At 39.1% G+C, this 22,757-nt stretch overlaps 1 protein-coding gene across 3 annotated transcripts in view; it reads left to right on the plus strand.

The window, feature by feature from the left end:
• RASA3 (RAS p21 protein activator 3) overlaps positions 1-22,757 on the plus strand; it is a 283,743-nt gene that overhangs the window by 69,586 nt on the left and 191,400 nt on the right. The window contains exon 1 of one of the 3 annotated variants that reach the window (XM_072621864.1): positions 21,968-22,650. The exons of the other annotated variants lie outside the window; for them this stretch is intronic. The gene's annotated coding sequence lies outside the window, so the exon portion shown is untranslated. Of the gene's footprint in view, positions 1-21,967; positions 22,651-22,757 lie in introns of those variants that run through there. 3 annotated transcript variants of the gene reach the window in all.

Genomic DNA, 22,757 nt, shown 5'->3' on the forward strand with positions numbered 1-22,757 from the left:
TATTGTCTCTAATGTTGGATGGTGGCAGCTGTCTTTGTTGGACACCACTTAAAGGAAGTGACAGAATAAATCATTTTCTTCAAGAATTACCCCTAATTAATTTTAGAAGGGGAAAAATATTCAATCTAAGGCTCCTACACAGAACTTAATGACTTTGATTAATCTTTGTTTAAAGGAGGCTCCACCAACTTGATGTAACCCAAGCTAGATTAGGATCTGTACGCTGTTTTGAGGGTGGAGGGTAAGTGGGGGAAGGATGAAGTTATGGGGCTTTGGTCTATTTTTATTTCCTTCTTGGGAGAGGATTGAGAAAGTAGGAGGGAGGGGGAAACTGTGGCATCATTTAGTTTTTCTTCTAAACTTACCTTCTCCAAGAAATCAAATGAAATTCAAGCTTCTTCAAAAAGAAATAGAATATTGTTACTTTTTCATAGTACCCTCTTTCCTTCTCATCTCCCTCCCTGAATCTTTGATTTCTTTGGTTGAACCTCCATCACTCCCCAACAAATATTCCCTTTGTCTTGAGTTTCCTTCTTGTGTAATAAATATACTGAGCCATTTTCTTCTGTGATTGGGGCCAAGTCTTGTGACTTAAGAGAACTGGGAGGAAAAAGATCTATTTTTTAAAATTTATAATGGATATCCACACACATCAATTGTAGTCCCTTCAAGTATGCCTTCTAAGTGAATTATCAGTCATTTGGAGCGGTATTTTTGTTGGGTGTGTTAGAATTTTCCTTCAGTTGTAGGCAATGGTGTTGAACTCGGATAGAAAGGCATCCCTACAGCTTGCATGTTGATGTAGAAAATCACTGTGTTGTATTGTCTTTTTATCTATTTCGTTAAACATTTCCCAATTACATTTTAATCTGGTTTGGGTGGAAGTAGGAAGTTTTGCTGGCCTCTAGGAAGCTGTGGTCACAAGTTTGACACCTTTGATTACAGGTTTCATAACTCTAAATCAGCATCAAACTAGAAACTAACTCCCGCCTCCTCTCATCACGTTTCATAACGCAGGGAAAGAAGACTGACAGAGGTTGCCTGCGGTGCGAGCCAGTTTCCCTTGTGACATTTGGTCTATCATATAATGTATCATATAACCTACTGCCATGATTTAAATGAGAAATAAAATCAATTTCATCAGAAAATTTCCTTAACTTTTGAACCAGTTACCCCAAATATTTTTTGTTTTAATAAATATCTACTCCCCTCACTGGTCTCCATGCTTTGAATATTCTTCTATCCTCATGTTCTAAAATGAATTTTAAAGGCAAATACTTAAAAGGGTGGTGCAGAGATAATAAATGTACTGGGGTGTTGGATTGGAGCCTTTGGCTCCAGGGGGAGGGAGGGACACATGTGCTCTGGCCCTTTGTGAAAGGGCATGCTAATCAGAGACTCAACTGGTCCTGCCGGGTCAGTTGTGGAGGAGGGGTCGTTGTGCCAAAGAGGCTTGGTGACTGATCCGGGGAGAGCCACCCACTCTGCGGTCCATAAGGATCAAGAAGAACAGACTTCTGTCCTACCCCACATGGGGACCAAGAAACTTAAAAGTGATAGTCTGCTGCTGGCCACTTCATCAAATAGCTGTCAAAGGCTTGCTTTGTTTCATTGCAAGGCTCTGAGCTTGGTGCTGAGGTTGGGGAGGGGAGTTCATGTTGACAATATATGATACTGCTATTCTCTGATGTTTATGGAGATTACTGTCCAATACCACCATCACAGAAGTAGTAGTAAGGGGCAGATAAGCACCTAGTGATGGTATTTAAGGTGACATAAATACTGCTTTCAGCTTTAAGGTGGGAATTACTATTTTGTGAGTCTGGGCCATTGAAAAATAGAGATTCCATTAAAATGACAGACTGAAGTGAAGTGTACACAGAGTGTGGTTTAGGTTTGATAAAGCCGTTTGAGGTGCACAGAAGAAGGAGGAAGGCTCTGTTAACTGCCTAGGGTTTTGGATGTCAGGGTAGGGCCTAGACTTGAGGGTGATGGACAAGGAAGTTATTGAAGAGTGTGAATCAGACCAGGAATGTAAATTAAAACAAAAATGAAATTCTGGGATTCCTTTTTTTCCAAAAGTATGTTCAGCAGTTCTGTTGATCTGTTTTTTGCTACTCCATCTAAGATGACAAATCAGACATTTAGAGTGGAAAGAAGATTGGTTGGATATGACAGCACTTATTTTGGGGGCTACAGCCTAGACTGAAATTCTGAGAGATTTAAAGGGTATGTTTGCTTGACATTTGGTTTTTGTCTTACTTTGATTTCTAAAGCCTTTTGATTAGTCTTCCGTCTCATCTCTCCACACTCCTCTCCATCCTCCTCATTCAGCCATCAAAGTGGTCTTCCTAAGCACAAATCTGATTACGTCAGTTCCTATTCAGTAAACTCCCAGGACTCCCTATTGTATCCCTTCCTCCTTTCCCAATATTCTTTCACCCTACTTTTCTCCATGTACTACTCTGTGATTCAATGACTTCTACCTCCTTGCTCCTAAGTATGTTCACTTTCACTGGCCTCCATGCTTGGAATTCTCTCCCTATTCACTGCTACCTCCTGGTTTCCTTCAAATGCCAGATAAAATCTCACCTTCTGTGAAGAGAAGCCTTTCCTGAGCCTCCTTACTGTGAATTTTATTCAGTTGTTTTAAATCCTGTGCAACTCTTTGTTAATCCATTTGGGGTTTTCCTGGCAGAGATACTAGAGTGGTTTGGCATTTCCTTCTCCAACTCATTTTACAGATGAGGAAACTGAGGCAAACCAGATGAAGTGACTTGTCCAGGGTCACATAGATAGTAAGTGTTTGAGGCCAGATTTGAGAATTCAGGTCTTCTTGACTCCGGGACTGTACTCTACCCACTTCCCCCACCTCGCTGCTCCCTCAATGCCAATACCTTTCCCCTATTGATTATCTCCAATTTGTGCTATATATACCTTGTTTATTCATAGTTATTTTAATCTCTCCTCCCATTATATTGTGAGCTCCTTGAAAGCAGGGACTATTTTTACTCCCTTCCCCTCTTTTTTTGTATCTCCAACACTCTGCATACTGCCCAGCACATAGTAAGTGCTTTATAAATGCTTGCCAACTTGACTAAAAGCTTTTAGATTTTAAAGATCTGCATTTTCTAAGTGTCTTATAATTCCTGATTCCATAAGAACTTTTCCCCCTAGTTTACTCCTGTAAGTGTTGCAAACATTTGGCTATTTACAGTGATCTATTTAATTTAATCAGACCTTGGTGTAGTAGGAGCTCACTGGATTAGGAGTCTGAGAACCCAGGTTCAAAAGCTGGCTTTGCTATCTACTACCCATGTGACTGAAAAATTTACTTCATCTCTCCTGTCCTCAGTTTCATTATCTAGAAAATCAGTTTTAAATTAGATTACCTTTAAGGTTGCTCTCAGCTCTAAATCTATGTTCTTATCATCCTCTAATCTCTAAGGTCCCTTCCATCTAGGGCCATAGGATTTTCTGATCTTAAGTGTCTCACAGAGGTTTATAAATGCAGTACAAATAAGGTTCAGAGGAAGAAGAAGAGAAAGAAAAGGGGGAGGAAGAAGAGAAAAAGTGAAAGAGAAAGAGGTGAAGGAGAGAGAGACATGAAAATATAAGAAAGTGTTCAGGTATCTAGGAAAGGAATATGAAGCCTTGCCTTCTCAACCATCTGAGATGACTTCTAAGGTCTTTCTTAGCTTATATATTATGCGATTGTAAGGAGGTGGCATTTGAGATGGACTTTGAAATATAGGTAATATTTCAACGGGTGTAAATAGGAAGTAAGGGCAGCTAGGTGGCATGGTGGATAGAGTACTAGGTCTGGACTCAGGAAGACTTGCCATGTGCTAGTTGTGTGACCCTGGGTAAGTGACTTAACCCCGTTTATCTCAATTTCCTCATCTTTGTGACCCCAAATGGGATCACAAAGAGTCAGATATGACCGAAATGACTCAACAGTAACAAAATGAGAAATAGGGAGGAAATATTCTAAGCAAAGGGAGAACAGCATTAGAAAGGGTTGTACTGGGGGGAATGAGGAACAATACAGTTTGGCTACAGTATAGACTATATGCTGGGGAAGAACTAGGAAGATCAGGCTGGGGCCACATTGTAGAGGACTTTTGCTATGAGCTTGAGAAATTTGGACTTAATTGGTTAGGCAATGGGAAGCCATTGAAAGTTTTTGCCTAAGGGCATGATTTGATTGAAATTGTAGGAAATTTAGGAAAATTAATTTGATTATTGCCGTTGGAATAGATTGGAAGCAGAAGACTAGCTGACAAGCAGGAGACTCTTTGTAAAAGAAGATTTTTTTTTTTAAAGAAGATTCTTTTCTACCCTTTAAGTTAATTTTGTCTCTGGATATTTAGTTTATAGATTAAAAACTTTAAAATTTAAAAAAGGATAACATTCAATTATCACCACTACATATAAATTTGTCACTGGTTCCATATTTATATTACTAGAATGCCCTTAACTTCCCCCTTTTATGTGAGAAATAAACTTATTTCCTATTTAGAAGTAAAACGTCTTTTGGGATGGAAGGTTGTACATTTTCAATCATTCAATCAGCCAGCATTTATTAAGCACCTGTTGTGTGCCAGGTACTATGATAAGTGTTGGGAATAACAAAGAAATAAAAAAACAGCCCACGCTTTCAAAGGCCTTAAAGCCTATTGGGGGAGACAACAGTGCAAACAATTATGATCAAACAGAATATATACAGGATAAAATGGCAATCATCAATACAGAGGGAAGGCACTGAGATTAAGGAAGACTAAGAAGAGCTTTTTGTAGAAGATCAGTTAAAGGCCTGTTCAGTGCTACCTTATTTGGAGCAAGTCCATCATCGTAGCTTCTTTTCAGAGTGAGTGTGATCCTCCCTAAGTTATCACAGGCAGATCCTGTCTACTTAGAAAGACTTAGAGTACAGGCCTGGGACATCTTGTTTTCTGGGTACCAGGCTAGCTTAATGCAGAAAGGCTTATCATTAGAGAACAAGCCACAACAACTTACAAACCTACCTAATAAGGTATCTGTTGTTGTTCTTCAGACATGCTCAACTTTTCATGACCCCATTTGAGACTTTCTTGGCAAAGATACTGGTGCAGTTTGCCATTTCCTTCTCCAGCTCATTTTGGAGATGAGGAAACTGAGACCAACATGGTTAAGTGACTTGCCCTGGGTCACACCGCTAGTAAGTGTCTGAGGCTAGATTTGAACTCAGGAGATGATGATCTCTCCACCTAGCTGCCTTCATTCAATCTAAACCTTAGAAGTTGATCCAGAATGTGTATTATTCACAGTCTTCTTTCCCTTCCTTTCCTCCCCTTTCCTCCTTCTCTCTGGTTCTTTTTAGAATCTCCTAACCTAGGTGTTGAGCTTCACAAAGAGCTTCCCTGGTTAGGCATGTCCACATTGAAATAGGTCATCAAAATTTGATATTATATCTGATGAGCTGATTGGGTCATTAAATGTTAATAGATTAACTACTTGTGTTTTCAAGAAGGTTATCATTGATTTTAAGTTCCAGTGTTTCATTTCCTTCTCATTGGTCTTCTGAGCTCAGCTGCCATTTTTTAATCAAGCGTATCTTCAAGATAATTCTATTTGACATTACAGGATTTCAAGTAAACTGAATTACAGAAAAGACACTTGCTCCTATTCTTGAAGGAGCTAGAGAATTATATGAAACCAGGTGTCAAGAGAAGTGTTGGACTTTTGAGTTCCAAATCTCATTTTCCTACAAAGCGTTTCATAGTCCTTTACCAAGATTCACATTGATATGTGGGCAGTGTTACTCAGCCAATGTCCTTCTAAAATTGGCAGAGGATATGAGCAGAGAAGCTGGCTTGGAAGGAGAAAAGGAAGCAGAAATCCTAAAATTCTTATTATTTACTGTTGAGTCCATTGCTTTTCATAAAATAGATTTACTAGAAACACTGTTTAGTACATGAATACCATGTTGCCTTTTCAACCCTATATATTTCATATTTTTCTGTTTCAGTTTCTCATCATCCTTTTCTCTCCACTCCCCCTCCCCCATCCCACCACCCTTGCCTGCCTTGGGGCAAATACAGTCTTCAATCATTTTCAAAGCTAGGTTAATTAACGTTTTCTGAGTTAAAAACTCTTTTGGGGTGTTGCTTGTGGCATACGAAGATTGATTTATAATAGTTCTTGCCTCGGAAGAAACTTGTTGGAAGACAGGCATGTAAATAACTATAGTTTCATCCTTCCTTCCTTCCTTCCTTCCTTCCTTCCTTCCTTCCTTCCTTCCTTCCTTCCTTCCTTCCTTCCTTCCTTCCTCCCTCTCTCTCTCCCTCCCTCCCTTCCTTCTGCCTGTTCATCTCTCTATCCATCTCTCTCTGTCTCCCTCTCTCTGTCTTTCTCTGTCTCTGTCTCTCTTTCTCATTCTCTCTTTCTCTCCTCTTTGTCTTCATCCTGCAGATGCTCTGTCAGGTAAAATGACAGGGCCCTGTACAAATCGCTACTTATTGTTCGAGGCAGGACTGAAGCATGGGTCTTCCTGTACAAGACCATATAAGATGCTGCAAAAGCAATAAAATAAACAAAGCATCATTGGCTTAGGGGATTAGGGAGAGTTGCTATTGGAGTTTGTCCTTGAAGGACAGGTAGGATGTGTTGTAAATGGACAAACATACAGTTTCTTTAGACTGAGTAGACTCTTTATATTTGTTGAATTGGAAAAAAAAAGCACTGTAATCTATATAAATGAAGCAGTCCTTGTATACTATGTTCTGATGAGATAGCCCATGTAAGGGACTTTGCACACCTTTAAATGTTATATGAATGCTACCTACTATTTTTAATATAATTATAGCAAAAAAAATAGTTCCACAGTAGTATCTTATCTCTTGGCATTTTGTTCATTCACCTTTCTATATTATATTTTTGGGAAGAGAGGGAGACAGTTATAAAGTTCTTTGTGTTTTTATAGTCATGTTTTGTTCTGTTTCTATTTTGTTCTATTTCTATTGTAGATGTATTAATATTGTTATTTCATTACCTGTGTGGTATTAGGATGTTATGTGACCCTTGAGGATCTTACTGGCAGAATTGAAATCTGAGTGGTTGGCCTTGAATAATTTGCCTGGGGGAAAAAACATTTGGAGGAGGACTGGAATGTTTCGATCCATTGCTGACATTTTGTTGTCAACATACAGTAAATGGAATAAATGCACTACCAGAAAAGCTTTAATGTTTCCTTTGTTTTCCCTCAAAATGGAGCAAAGCAGATCCTTGAGTGTGGTTAAGCATATCTTTTTTTGTATATTTATAAAGAGGCTTCTTTCAAAGGCAGGTGCAAGTCTGAAGTGACTCTTGGATGAATCAGGGGTTTTAGGTTACTTGAGCATCACCATCTGTAGAAATAGACCTTAGATGTGGTCAACATACAGGACAGCACATGCGCAATTCCCTTGGTCTTAGTAGCTTGTGAAACTGAATCCAGGGTAAATGATGATATAGATAGTTTTTTTCCTTTGGGTTATGGTGAGGGGTTGGGAGTTTGGTTTTTGAGAGATTATTCAGAAAACAGCAATTCAAAGGCTCCCTTCTAGGGCACAGGAAACCAAAAGCAAGCCCTGTGGGTACAACTAAGATGGGCAGAGATGGCTTGGCTCCAGCGATGGCTTTCACCATCACTTGCTTCCCCAATTTCTGGTGTATATGTGTATGTGTGCATATGCATGCATGTGTTTTTGTGAATGTGCATAGATGAGTACCACAAACTATGAAAATGGACAACTGAAGGCACCTATACTGTAGTAGAAAGAATGATGGGTTTGGAATTGGAACCTGGGTTCAAATCCCATCTCCCATACTTATTACCAATATGACCGTGACCAAGTCACTTGTCCTCTTTTGTTGTCAGTTTCCTGGATCAGACGATCTTTAAAGCTCTTCTAGCCCCTCTTCTGCTTGCTATTAAATTTGGATTTGTTGAATATTGAGGAAGTGTTATCTGTATTTAGTGCCTGCTGTTTTCTTATTTGGAGCCTCATTGATGAAGTCCATTAAAACCCCACTCTTTATTGCTTTCCTGGGTTCTTACAGGTAGGTCCTTGCTACCTAGAAGCAGTGTTCTTTTCTTGGAGACCTTCAGTGAGGGAGGAATCTACTACCTCCTAAAAACAGCCCATTTTATTTTGGGGCCACCTTTAAGCGTGTCCTTGAGGAGCTAGGTGAGCCAGCAGGTAGAGCGCTGAGTCTAGAGTCAGAAAGACTTGAGTTCACATACAGCCTTAGACATTTACTAGCTGTATGGCCCTGGGCAAGTCACTAAACCACTATTTGCCTCAGTTTCCTTATCTGTAAAATGGGACTAGTAATAGTACCTACCTTGCAGGATTGTTGTGAGAATCAAATGAGAAAATAATTGTAAAGTGCTTAACAGTATTTGGCACATTGTAACTGCTACATAAATGTTAACTTTATTATTGTTACATATTAGAACATTTTCCTAAATTTCCCTCTTTGTAATGCTCACCAGTTGCTCCTAGTTCTGGCCTCTGGTTTCAAGCAAAAACCAGTGACAGCTGGTCCCCCAAAGTCTTAGGGATTATTTCATGTATTGAATTTTTATTCCCAACACCTAGCCCAGTGCCTGTCGTGGAAGGAGGTCCTTACCAATAATTGTCGACTGGTTGATCGGTGGTGCTTAGCCTGGAGAATTGCTTCCTTCCACCGATCATTGTACGGCATGATTGTTTCACCACCTTGGTCATCCTTTTCTGGACTTCATTAGCTTGTTTGTGCCCACTCTCTGGGGCTGACTTGGACGGTGCCTTCATTCAGCATTTCCAAGAGCTGTAATTTCTCAGACTTCTTAGGCATTTTTATGATATAATGGTTGCCCAGCATGTTTTTCTCATTTTCTTCTCTGTCCTGCCCTGCTCCCCCCAAATAATAGGGGTAATTTGTTGCTTATCTTTGGGAGTGGGATTATTTTGTGGCTGTGAATGATGTATATTGGGAGGGAGAACCATGGGTACATGTGTGCATGCCAGCTTCAGGGAACAGGCTTCATTGTGGAGTATGGAATGCCACATGATGGAGATATAAGGCGAGGCACCATGAGCTATTCTATGAAGCACCATTGGAATATGAAGAAAATATGATGCTAGTGACCCTCTTACTCAGTAGGTGGTTAGTCTTTGACTAAATTAAGCATATAAAAGTAATAAGATTGCCTTTGTTAAATTGTGAAATCAGAATTCAGTTCAATTCAATAAACAGTTAAGTGCCTGCTACGTTTAAAAGACTGTGTGCTGAGTACACAATGATTGGCTAATCCTGATTTCTTTGCAATTTTGCCTTTTTTGCCTTTTTTTCCATTACCACCTTTACATAAATACTTTTTTGAATCCTAAAATTAAAATCTGATTTTGAAAATAGGCTGCTTCTCCAAATCAACGATCCAAATTCATTTTTGTATGTAACCAATATTTAATTTACCTAGTTGTTTTAGGTGCAAGAGTGATTCATCAATCAATTAATAATCGACAGGCATTTGAGTGCCTGCTATGTGCCAGCTGTTGTTTTGGGCTCATAGGATGCAAATACAAAAGTGAAACAATTTCTGCCCTTAGGTGAAATGTTCATGAATCAGTAAATACAAGGTATTTACAAAATAAATGCAAAGTAATGGAAGAGGGAACACTAACATGAGAAAGTCAAGAAAAGCCTCTCAGAGGAGGTGGTACTTCAACGGAGCCTTGAAGGAAGATGGGTTTCTAAGGAACGATCTGACCCCCGGGTCTTACTGACTGCTGCACCATGTTGTGTATATTAATAAATGCTGATTGCTTGTTTGCTTGATTGGCATGCAGGGTGAGGGCCCGGTTGAAACTGGGTAACAAATTTGCAATGGACTCTGACATCTGTGACGTTCTGGAGTAGCCTCATGAGCTCTTGTTGGCGAAGAAAAAGGGTGGGAGTGATCTAGGCTTAGAGTCTGCAGAGGAATCAGACGTCATAGCACAGTGGGGCAAGGAATTAAAGTGTAGAAGGTGGTATAAAGTTGAATTGATTAACTAAAAGGTCAAGGTTTTGAAGGGGAAAAAGTCAGGTGACCTAGGGAAAGAGGGAGGGGGGGAGGAACCAGAGGTTATGTTTGAAAGTAGAAAATAAATTTAGGATTAGTGAGACATAGAACAAGACATACATGGGCATCTTTAGGTTTTAGTACAGGAGGAAATATCTAATTTCTACTGTAGACTCTCTCTTACACTGTTTCTTCCCATGATATAGTGGAAAATAAACTGGACTTGAATTTAGAAGAAACCCAAATGAATCCTGGTTCCAGCCTTTTCTAGCTGCATGATTCTGAGCAGGTTCGTTCAGTTCTCTGAAGCTCAGTTTCTTTCTATAAAAAAAAAAAAAAAAAAAAGGGTATTCTAATACTTGAATTGCTTACTTCAATAGGGTTATTATGAAGAAAATCATTTGTAAACCAAATATCATAGAAATGTGAGTTACATTGATTTGTTGTTATCTAGTATGTTAGCTAGGTTTTTCCCCAAAGGAAGTGTTTTTACTTTAGTTTCACCTTTTTTTTTGTATACCAGTTTCTTAATGCATTTTTCCCCAGCATACATTCATTTTCAAGGCAAATGCCTGGTTCACCTTTTATCTTATGTTTTTAATGCAAAACACAGAAAATATTCAAACCATTAATAAGCAATGAAGAACAGCTGTTATAGAAAACACTAAATGTTTAATAACCCTGCTAAATTAATGGGTATTTTCAAATTGCCTTGACCACAAAAACAGCGTCGAAATTGAAAGTGAGCCGAAAACATTTACATATCCTTCGTGAGTAATTTAAAGGTCATATGTGTTTTGTTGAATTGAGAAGTGAAAGAATCTTCATGCACTATTCAGTTTTAGGCTACTAATAAAACAGATTTTTCTTTTTTTGGGAGATAGTAACAGAATTTTCCATTCAGTAGAGTTGAGAATTATAGAGAGAGAATGAAGCATGATTAATAATGTCAATTTTCTCCTCTTTAACCCTCTTTCTACTATTAATATCCTGAAATCTTGAGTGCCGATAGCATAATACTTTGTGCTCGCATCCTTGTGTAACCCTGATGATTTGTTTCTTTGGAAACTGAAAAATTAGGGACCTGGAATAAGAAAAATAGGGAAATAATTCTGGGAGGTAAGGCAATATGACTCCAATCTATATCTAAAGTATATGAATACATCTGTGGCTATTTGAGGGGGAACTGCCCAACAGGAAAGAAACTTTAGTCTCCTGTCTATGAACAGTTTACATTACTTGAATGAGTCCAACTTCAGTTTTACTTAAAATAATTTAAATCAGTAATGTTTGACATTCTCTTATGACTCCATAATGGAAAAGCATTATAGAGTTAATTCCATTTCTCTGATGTTCACCCTTTCTGACTTTTTAAAGTATTCAGTCGACATCCCTCGACTGATAGATGGTTAGTGATTTTTCATTATGAAATAAAAGGGAGGCTTTAGGGAGTAGGAAGCCCTTGAGTTAACATTGAAGAAAGCATGGGCTTTCAGCAGGTAGAGAGGGCTGCAGTGAAAGGAAGGGGATGGAATCCATCTGAGGCATAGGATGGCCCTCGATGAAGATTTAGAAGGAAGGAAATCAGCATTTATTAAAGCACCTATTATGTGCCTGACCCTGTGCTAAGCACTTTACTACTGTTATCTCGTCTGATTCTTCCAACCATCCTGGGAGGTAGCTGCTATTATTATCCCCATTTTACATCTGAGGAAACTTAAACAGAGAGAGATTGTGACTTGCCCAGGGCCACACAGCTAATGAGTATCTAAGGCCTGATGTAAACTCAGGTTTTCCTAATCCAGTACCCTACCCTACCCATTGCACTATCTAGGTGCCTAAATCTTGATTAACTCAACAAAGGGTACAGGTGAGAGAGCTGAGAGGTGAGTGATAGGATGGGAGTCACTGATGAAGCACTTTGAAAGACACCTCAGAAGTTTATTTCATATTTGACTTAGAAGGTGATGTGGAACACCTGGGGCACTGAAAGCATGAAGTACATTATTCCTTGAAATTCTTATAAACCTTAGGCTGGGGTGTGCCAAATATGATGAACTTAAAAGAAGATAGAGGGGATGGCTTCTGTGATCGCTTTCAAAACTTGAGTCATATGTTCTCATTTGATTCCTTATTTGACTCCTTCCAAAGTAGCTGATGACACTTGGTAAGTATTACAGAGAGCCACAGAATCTGGTTGAGTGGAAAGCTGTGCTTGGTGGTCACAAAGGCTTCCTATCACCATTCCTCTTTGCCTGTGTGCTTTAGAGGCATCTATCTTTGATTCATGAGTCCTGACTCTTTATAGAGAAGAATTCTGGCTATTATAGTGTAAGGGAAGTCATACTAAATTGGCTTCATGGTGGGGGAGCCTAATAGCAAAGTTTTCTCTAGAGATACTACTTTCCAACAGACTGCACTTCTGACTCTCCCACACTTTTCTCTACTAATTGCCAAGTATTTAAACTCTACTGCCAAGAGAACAACTCCAGTGGGCTGGTCACTCTTTGAATATCAAATGTATGCTTGTCTAAAAGACTATTTTATAGAGAACTCATGCAAGGAAGGTGCTCACATGGTGGTCAGAAGAAATGATATAAGGACACTCTCAAGGTCTCTCCATGAAGAACTTTGGAACTGATTGTGTGACATGGAAATACTGGCAAAGAACCACCCACTGTAGCATGCCACATCAAAGAAGGCACTGTACTTTATGAGCAAAACAGAATTGCAGTAGCTCAAAAGAAACAGGAGATGTGTTAATTTAGAGATATCTCCACCCTGAATAGTCATATGGACTAATTTGTGCTTGATTTGTGGCAGAGAATTCTGAGCTTGTATTTGTCTGATCAGTCACTGTTGGATACACTGTAACTTGACTCCAACATAATGGTGGCATTTTGGTCCTCTTTGACAATGAAGGACAACAACCAACTATGCTCCAAAAACCTCTGCATCCTGGGAACTCATTTCGTCCCTGGTCTTCACACGTTGGACGTACCCTTCTTCTGCAGCCTCTTTCTCTGATTCCCTGGTTCCTCCCAGAACCTCCATTTTAGGGAGGATGCCCAGCCTAACCACATCTTTATCCTTTTCCAGGATTTTTCCTACAATGTCCCCTACAAGGTACCTTCATCTCTTTCCCTCAACCTTATCCTTTCATCATCTTTCTTTTATGTGTTGTTTTCCCCCAGTAGAACATAAGCTCCTTGAGGTGAGGAACTGTCTTTCTGCTTGCATTTGTTCTCCCAAAGCTTAGCACAGCGCCTGGCACTTGATTAATACTTAATAAATGCTTGTTAACTTAATAAAACAGGATAGAGATTTCCCTAATCGCCATGATGAATTTGTTGTTCTGGGATCATTTCCCTTGTGTTCAACAAATTGATAGATGATGCCTGTGAGGATAATTCTTTTCTTTAGTTGTACTTCATTTAACTACCTAGTGTTTAAGAGGGTATTAAATTAAAAACATGTACCCTTTGTTAGCAAAGAGTGAACACAAACACAATTGGTCATATTGTCAGTTTTAACAAAAACATTTCATCATGTTAATAGTCCCCATTAGGACATCAACAGAGAAATAAATACCTTAATTGTTGGATGATTTACTAATGTCAATGGACAGACAGTAAAGCTTAAGAGTTATAATCAACAGGTTGCTGCTAGCAACCTCTAAATTTGGCACAGAAACTGAGTTCTTCTAGTATTTTTTTCCATATTTTCACATAGTAAATTCTCAATTTGACACATCTAAAAGTGCTCCCTTGTCCGCTATTGTTAGGTGACCTTGGCTAAATCATTGATTCTGTTTAGGTTCTTGTTACTGTACGAGGATGGAGTTAGATGCAATGATCTGTGAGGCCCTTTCCAGCTCAAACTTGCATTTTACGGTTTAGTGGTTCCATTTACTTGGGCTCTTGAATTATTCTTAAACTCACCACTCAAGCTGAATGATCACACAGGCTATCAATCTGCTGATTCTTGTCACCAATGATGCTTTTTACCATTACCTACATTCATCTGGAAATCTGATTTTCCAGACTTCTGAATCAGTATGCAAAGGACCTTTTATAACTTGATTTAGAAATCTAATCTAGTCTAGGTTTTATGGATTTTTGTTCTATTTAATATCAGACACTAAAATAGCAAGGCAGTAAAGACAAATCTATTCAAGGAAATAGAATGTTTTAATCATAAAACTGTCCAGTTTCGAATATAGGCTCTTCCACTGTTACAAGATGCTGGATGGTCTAAGAGGATTTGTAGATGACTTTGAATTCCAAATTGTCATGTGACTAAAAGGTGTCACTGTATAAGAATGACAGTGTTAACAGCAGTCATTTCTTCAGATGTTGTTCTAGGATAAAGGCAGGCCATTTACTCTTCCTGACACAAGAAGAATTGCCGTGGTGTCAATAATCCCCAGAAGCACATGCGGAAGATTTTTTTTTTGAATCATTTTTTTTGTTAAGTGAGGCTGGTGAAAAATGAACAGAATGCTGTAAATCATAAAGAAACAAATATCCCTTCTCCATAGCCGTATGGGAACTAAAGGTAGCTATCCATTGTATATCAGACGTGCTTCACATGACTTCATTGCATTCTAGCTCTACTAGTCATTCAGTGAAAACAAACAAACAAAATTCCCCAGAACATTCTCATTGTCCTTTTCTCCATGTTCTCTGCTGTCCAGCTTAATTGGTCTACTAGGTTACTTGAATGTATCATGATCTTACCCTTTGTCTCATAGTTACTTTTCCTTTTATACCTCACAGTGCACTCTTTCCCACCATTCTTTTGCATTATGTGTCTCATATTACTGTGATAACTGTTGATTTTATTCCCTTACTGGATTGTAAACTCCCTGAGGACAAGGACTGAATTATCTAAACTGTTTATCTCCACTGGTACCCATCACGGGGTTCTGCCATTGGAACTTAAGTGTTTGTTGAATGAATCAAAAAATGAAGGAATAGCTCAGATTTCTCCTGGCTAAAGCTACATTTGGACTTTTTTCTAGTTATACTTTGTTTTTTCTTCTATTTTCCTTAGTGGTTATCTTCTTAGGGATTGGTGGCTCTCTGTGTGTGTGTGTATGTATGTCTGTGTGTACACACATGGGTGTCCTGCTGCCCTTTCCTGCTTTTAGTGGCAATTCCTCACATCTGGTACAAAAGCTTCCTTTATTAGGAGACGATGATGATGGTGGGGTGGTAGTGGTGGTGGTAGTAGTTCTGTCTTCTCTTTAATCCTTCTCTGGTTCCTCACTGGGTAACCTAATCTGTTTTTCTTGGTCTCTGCTCCCATTTTGGTACCATTGGATCACACTATTCAGTTTCTTTTCTTAGATTTTCTTTTTTTAGTCCTTTTCTTTGTAGACATAATTCTCCAAGCTTTGAGGCACACCTGTGCCATATGACCCTAAATAAATTCTTCCTTCTTCCCAAGTCCATCCTATATATAAACTTAGTCTCTTGGGTTCCCATCCTCTTTACCTTCCCTTCCCATTTTTCAGGAGAGGGTTTTCTTTGGCTACACCTTAGAGCTCTTCTTTCCCATTAGTTCTCCATCCTATATTTTTACCAATTCATCTAGCATCTCCTTTTCCACCAAGTTAAAATAAAATAATAAAATAAAATAAACAGAACCCTACACTGGATATGTTTACTAATTGCAGCGGTATAACTCAGTGAACATATATTAAAGGCTTACTGTGTGCTGGGCAGTGGGGATATAAAGACACACACACACACACACACACAAATGCCAGTTCTAGCCTTCATTACGTTTTATTGAAGGGTGCATAGAGGAAAACATGGCATGTATTGATTTATTTTTTGCATGGCAATCTAAGATTAATAACGTGGGAAAAATAAGATGCAGAAGAATAAGCACGAAGGGAGAAGGTTTGAATTATAACAAGGGAAAACCTTTTCCTTGATCAGCCATGAATCAAACAGTGGGGAAATACTTCACTCTCCATGTTGGTAAGTTGGCTACCTCTCTTCAATTCGTCGTCCCATGAATGTTTAATTGTCTTCCACAATGTCTGTTTGTTTGTGGCAATTAAGCAGTAACATAGAGGCAGCAGGGTACAGCAATGGATTTGGAGGTAGAGGACCTGAGTTCAAACCCCACTTTTTACCTGTGTGACATTGAGCAAGTCATAACCAAGGCTTCTCCAAGGCCTCAGTTTCTCTAGTGTATAAAATTAGAGGTTTGAACTAAATGACCTTCTAACTTTCCTACCATTCCCAAATCTATTGTCTTAGTTACTCAAGAGCCCTGGAGTGTTCATCTATGGCCACTAGAATATAATACCTTCAAACTGAGAGCCAAAGAGGGAGAATAAGTCTGTTATTTTAGAGCTTGTCCTCTCCCTTTCCCCCCAGTCTTCTCCCTGTACACAATTCAGTATAAGTATTTGGTTTTTGGAGGAGGGGAGTGGGTTGAGAGTGAGTAGGGAAAGTTGTAAATAATAGTACCACTTCTTCAGCATGTGACAGGTAGAAGTAAAGAATGTGATATTAATGAACCCAAACCTCTATGGTTGATGAGAGCAGCAGTGTTTGGATTCTTGGTCTGATTGTATTCCAGACTTGTTTTGTCAAAAGTACCTGTGTTTTGTCTTTTGTTATTTTTTATCATATATTTTTCTTCTTCGGAGAGTATATATGAAAATACCTTTCTGCCAGGATGTGCTTTCGTAGGCTGTTGGCTAAGTCTATCCATGGGAGGGCGAAATGTGTCCAAGGAGGTCATGACTCTTTCTCACGCCCCTCAGTGGCCTGGGCACAGTTCCACTTTAAACTTGAAATCTGGGCTCTGAGCTCCCCGTCTTCGTTTGTTTTGTCTTCCTGTCATACTTGTTAAGTTAGCTTGTTGACAGGATATGTAGGCACGCAGCAGTAACAAAGTGAATTATTGCTAATGATAGTTTGTGCACGATGCCCTTTCAGATGCTAATGTCTGTTTTGGTTCCTGTGCTGTAGTCCTCCTTGCCTATAATGGAACATCAACACTTAGAGAGCTTCAGGTGTCTTTTTCTCATCCCTGTGCTGATTCTTTGTTTAAAGCTATGCTTTTGATTAGGTATGTGTGTTGTTCTCCACTCTCTTCTTACCACTTCCTCTAGTAAATCAGGAAGAACTGTTATGTTTTTGCAAAGGTTTCGTTGTTTCATAGATAGAGAATTGGAAGGGACATCGGAACTCATTGGCTCCAAGTCTCTCATCTTACAGATGAGGGAACTGAGGCTAAAAAGATGAAGTGATTTGGGTAAGAACATATAGTAAGTGCAGTAAGGTTAACGTAGTAAGTGTAGTAAGGCAGTAAATAGAAGACCAGAGATGGAACCTAAGTCTTCTGGCTCCAAGTCTCTCATCTTACAGATGAGGGAACTGAGGCTAAAAAGATGAAGTGCTTTGGGTAAGAACATATAGTAAGTGCAGTAAGGTTAACGTAGTAAGTGTAGTAAGGCAGTAAATAGAAGACCAGAGATGGAACCTAAGTCTTCTGGCTCCAAGCCCAGCCTTCTTGTTCACTGTATCATGGTGCATTTATTGTGACTGTAGTTTAAAACGGATGTTCCACTCAACCTGTGAGAGCGGTGGTTGTACATCTTAGGGACTGTGCTTTGTGCAGGCATGAACATGTTCTGAAGCTTGGCATTTCAAAAGTAACCAATGAATATTTTTCTTTAAGTAAATGCTGAGAAGATACTTGTAGGAAAAGATTTAGAGCTGAGAGTCACCTCACTTTTTGTATAAACTCCCTCATTTTATAGATGAGGAAACGTTAAGTGTTTTGCCTAGGTCACTCAGGTAATAATGAATAGAGGTGAGATTTGAATTGAAGCCAGTTCTCCTGACTCTAAATCAATACAGTGATCTTCCCATGATACCATGCTCTCATGCCACCTCTCAACAGTTTTGTGATCCTGTGGATTGAAATACTCCCTCAACTGGTCTCAGATACTTACTAGCTGTGTGACCATGGATAAGTCACTTAACCCTGTGTGCCTCAGTTTCCTCATCTGTAAAATGAACTGGAGAAGGAAATGGCAAACCGTTCTAGTATGTTGGTCAAGAAAACCCCAAATAGGGTCATGAAGAGTTGAACATGGCTGAAGCAAGTGAAAAACAATGCAGACCATGATCCATTCATACCCAAAGTTACTGGGTAACTTTGTTGACTTGTTCCAACCTATGTAACCTCAGCTCTTGGATGGCTTAAAGAGAAAGGGCTAGAAGGCTAGTATGGATAAAATAGGCCACAAGCAGAAAGAAAAAGGTAGAGAATGGGGACTCAGATTTCTTAAACATGCAGTTTTAAGTAATCAAGACCTTTGGTGGTAAAACATTGCCATATAAATGGCAGTTGAGAAATACTGGGCTAGATCATCTCTGAGGTTCCACTCATTTCTAAGGTTCTGCAACTTGACCTAATCTCCCAAAAAAGAAGGTTTTAAAAAATCCATAAAATGTCATTAGAGTATTAGCTCTGGAGTTAGGAAGACTTGAGTTCATCATTTAATCCTGATTACCTAAAAAAGATGTCATTAGAGACAGAAAAACCTAGCTTTTTAAAAATCTCATGGTATAGATAATCAACATGGAAGAGAGATGCTGGTTCAGTCAATCCTCATTTAATATAATGTAGAAATACTCCTCCCTGCCCCCTCTCCCCCCCACGATGGTATTCTCTTCCGCTAACAAACATACTGAGAAGCTCTCAGCATGAGGTGTTAATATGCATTTGTCATCTTTTAAAATGTTCTCCTCCACTAGGGGTTCTTCTGCTGTAAATGGGCAGATAAGAGGGCTGGGATCATGCAGATATGCAGAGGCAATTTTAGCAACTGCTTCTGTCCCTCATCTGGAAACTCAGTGGTTTTAATTTTGGTTCAAATTAATTATCCAGCCTCACTGGTTTTGCCATTGTCATAGGAACCAGAATATTACTATATTGGCATAAATAGATGGGGATAATGTGATGCAAATCAGAGAGTAAGAATACCAGTTTATAACAAAGCAGTATTTTCACATATAAATGGTGACTGTCTCAAAAGTTGATAAAGGGCTTTACCGGCGGATTGGTTCTCAAAAACCTCTATTCAAAAGAGAAGATAGATACTCTCCCTCCTGTTTTCAATTCAGTGAGCAATTATTAAGCCCCTACTATATGTATTGGGAAATATAAAGTTCAGATTTCTCACATGGGGCTTACTGCATAGTGGGCAGACAGAACTGCATTACAAGACAATGCGTGGTAGATACATAAGAGTGGGGCAAAGTACTAGCAAAGTTCTCTCAGTGCATATTGTCTGCTTGGGTGGAGGGGAAACTGAATTAGGAAGACTTTGGTAGAGGAAGTAGCTAAAACTTTAAGCTGGGCTTCAGAGGTCAAGTAAGATTTCACCTGGTAGAAGGGGAGAAGTTTAGGGAAAGATGCCAAAAAAGGTGTGGAGGATGTACAGTGCATGGTGCCATTTAGCTGGAGTATTGGTGTGGTAGGTAAGTAAGTAAGATAAGGCTGGTAAATGAGGATGGTACCAGATTTTGGAGAGCCTTGAATATAGACTAGATTTTATTTGGAAGATAAAGAGAACCATTGAAGGATTATGAACAGAGGAATGATGTGAACAGCCCTGTCCAATTAGGAAGGTTAATCCGACAGCAGTTTGGTTTAAGGTGGGGATTAGGGAAAAGAATGGAAATAGGAAAGTCCTGTTAAGAGGCTATTTTAATAGTTCATGTGGGTGGTAATGAGAACTTGTATTGGGGTTGTAGCAGTGGGAATGGAGAGGAGGAGACAGGATGAGATAGATATTTCAGGGATAATATTCACAAGACTTGGCAACTGATTGGATGTGGGAGTTCAGGGAGGGGGAAGAGGCAAAAATAAAAACATTTGTTCGTAACAAAGGAGAACAAAGCCTCAATTCTTTGTTCCTCACTGAAGATGTCTCTAGCATATTCGGAAAGGTTCTCTTTTTGGTGGTGGTGGTGGGGGAATTGGTCTTATTTTTTTTTAAGAGACAAAGAAACTTGCAGCTAAGCATTTGAACATGTTTGGGCTCCGCTCTGCAACCCCTTCCCCCAAGGTTAGGGAGCTCAATTGAAGCTTTATCAACATCATCAACGTCCTTGCTCAGACATGAGTGACATCCAGCTGCCTTAGTAGTTAAGAGACAGTAAATTGTTTAATTCTAAAAGGAAAAAAAACAAAATCAGAAATTATAAAAGGTCACCATGATTCCTTGTGGGTCACCCTTGTGATCCCTTGGTTGCAGGGTTGGGGGGTAGACCCAGGATAAGAGAAATACAATCTAGGCATTTGTGTCTTCATTTGTACCTGTTCTCTGCTTGTTCTTACTCCAAAAGATGTTCTTACTCTACTGTGTTGTGTTACAGCCTCTAAGAATAGGATTATGTGATTCCATGCTTGTGAATGTATCACATACCATGTATGCACGTGCATATGTGACCTTTCCCATGCTTCAAATCCTTCATAAAAATCTGTTTTTTGACATTTAACGACTTCCTAAGGGTTTAGCTTTGATGCATATGCCTGTTAACAGATTGGCTTTTCTTGTGTGACTTTCTTTCTATGCTCAACTCAGGGTTTAAAAAAAATAGCATGGAATATGAAAATGCCTCTGTTTAGGTAAGTTTCAAAGACAATTCTGATAATTCTTTAATTCCTTTGTGGCAGAGGATGTTTTACATCTTATAGGTGAGGAAATTTAGTCTCGTCAGCAGTATGTCCCCTCTTTAAGGTCATAGGATTTAGAGCAGGAAGGGATTGTAGAGGTCATCTTGTTCAACACCATCTTACAGATAAGAAACTGAGGCCAAGAGAGAATAAGTGACTTGATCAAAGTCACGCAGCTGGTAGGTATCAGAGGCAGAATTAAAACCCAGGTTTTCTCCAGTTCCCAAGTCCTGTATGCTATCCAACAGACCATGCTGTTCAGTCACACAGAGACTATGTATGTATGCAGAAAAGTGACCTATGCAATTTGGAACATGTTGGAAACTTAGAGAAAAGCTTTAATTCTCTGTTTTGCTCAGTCAAAATAATAAAGAGTTTTAAAATGGTGTTAAAGTGAAACTTTAAAAGGAAATTAAGTTGCTTTTTAAGGTCAATTGTTGAATGACTCAAATAAGCATAAATATGTGTGTGTATATATATATATATGTGTGTGTGTGTGTGTATATATATATATATATATATATACACATATATATACACCCATGTTTAAAGTGAGATGATCTGTAAGTTTCTTTTTAACTTTAAAATTCTTATTTTGTAATTTTCTGATTCTTTAATGAAGATGGCTTGGATCTGAAGAAAGTCAAACTTTCTATTCCAGAAAAAGAAGAAAAGCTTGTTGAGTGTTGCATTGAACGTAAAGACAAAGTGGGAAAAAGTGAAAGCATGCTTGGGACAGTTGAAAGACAACTGGATTTAGAGACTGAGTTCTTGGGTTTGAGTCTTATTATTTGTTATTTACTAGTTGTGTGACCTTGAGCAAGTTATGTGACTTTTCTGGACCTCCCTTTCCACAGATCAGATTGCCTCTGAGGTCCCTTCCAACTTACAGAAACAAACAAAAACCTATCATTCCAAGGTGATTTCAAAGAAAGTCCCAGAAGGAAACAAAAGTGAAGAATCAAAATAACTGCCTCAAATGTACAGTACGTCTTCTGTGGAGGACAGAGGGCTTTGCAGTATAAAGAACCTATAAACAAAGTGCTCTGCTGAATTATTAGAACTATAAGGACACTTGCAAAAACAGAAATACTTGGAAACTCCTCAGAAGAATGGCTCTGTTGGTGGGACCATTTCCAACTTTGGCTTTGGAGTATTCAGCTTCTAAGCTCTAAAGCTGGAGGCCTGAAAAAATCTATGTTGTCCTATGTGCTTTTCCAGCTTCTGCTCGAATACTTAGTTGGAGTTGAAAGCTTTGAACAGAAGCTGGCCTTCGCTATGTTGTGTCGGTCAGCTGTGCTGCCGGAGCCCCCATCATTTCGTGTTGTGTTCCTTGAACAATGTCTGCCGAGGACATTTTACACAAGATGTCATTAGAAGCCAAAATGACTTCTGTTAGTGTCAAAGCCCTTTGGGAATCCGGAGACTGAAAGAGGCATTTGTTGCAATAGAACTGACTTACACTGAACGGCAGATGTCCCATTAAAAAGCTACCCTTGTGACTGTTGCTTGAATTTCATTCATGTCTGTTCTCTTTCCATTCACAAATCAACTGTGTTGTTTCCTACTACTTTCTTCCTCCTTTTACTCCCCCCACCCGGCTCCCACCTCCCCAAGTAGAATACCGTGGTGAAAGGGATTCTGATAATAATCCCTAAGCAGACAAAAAGTGTAAATAAGGATCTTTTGCAGTACGGACACTTTAGACTTAGCCAGACTGACGTCTGCTCTTGAAGTATAAATAGTTCCCAAATCTTAAGGTCCTTCAGTGAAGTTTGGACTTAGATACTGGGGGTGAAGGTGGAGAAAAAAAATTGGGGCCTAGATCAGATTTCCTCTTCTGAGATTTAAACCAACAGGTAGGTTTCTATTTTCCAAGGAGTTGAAGGCTAGTATGGTGGTTTGGGTTTGTAAATAGAATGGTTAATGTAGCCCTCCTATGCATTCTCCATCTTCTTCTCCAACT

This window comes from Notamacropus eugenii, chromosome 6 (assembly GCF_028372415.1).
Source record: "Notamacropus eugenii isolate mMacEug1 chromosome 6, mMacEug1.pri_v2, whole genome shotgun sequence".
Classification (NCBI taxonomy): domain Eukaryota; kingdom Metazoa; phylum Chordata; class Mammalia; order Diprotodontia; family Macropodidae; genus Notamacropus; species Notamacropus eugenii.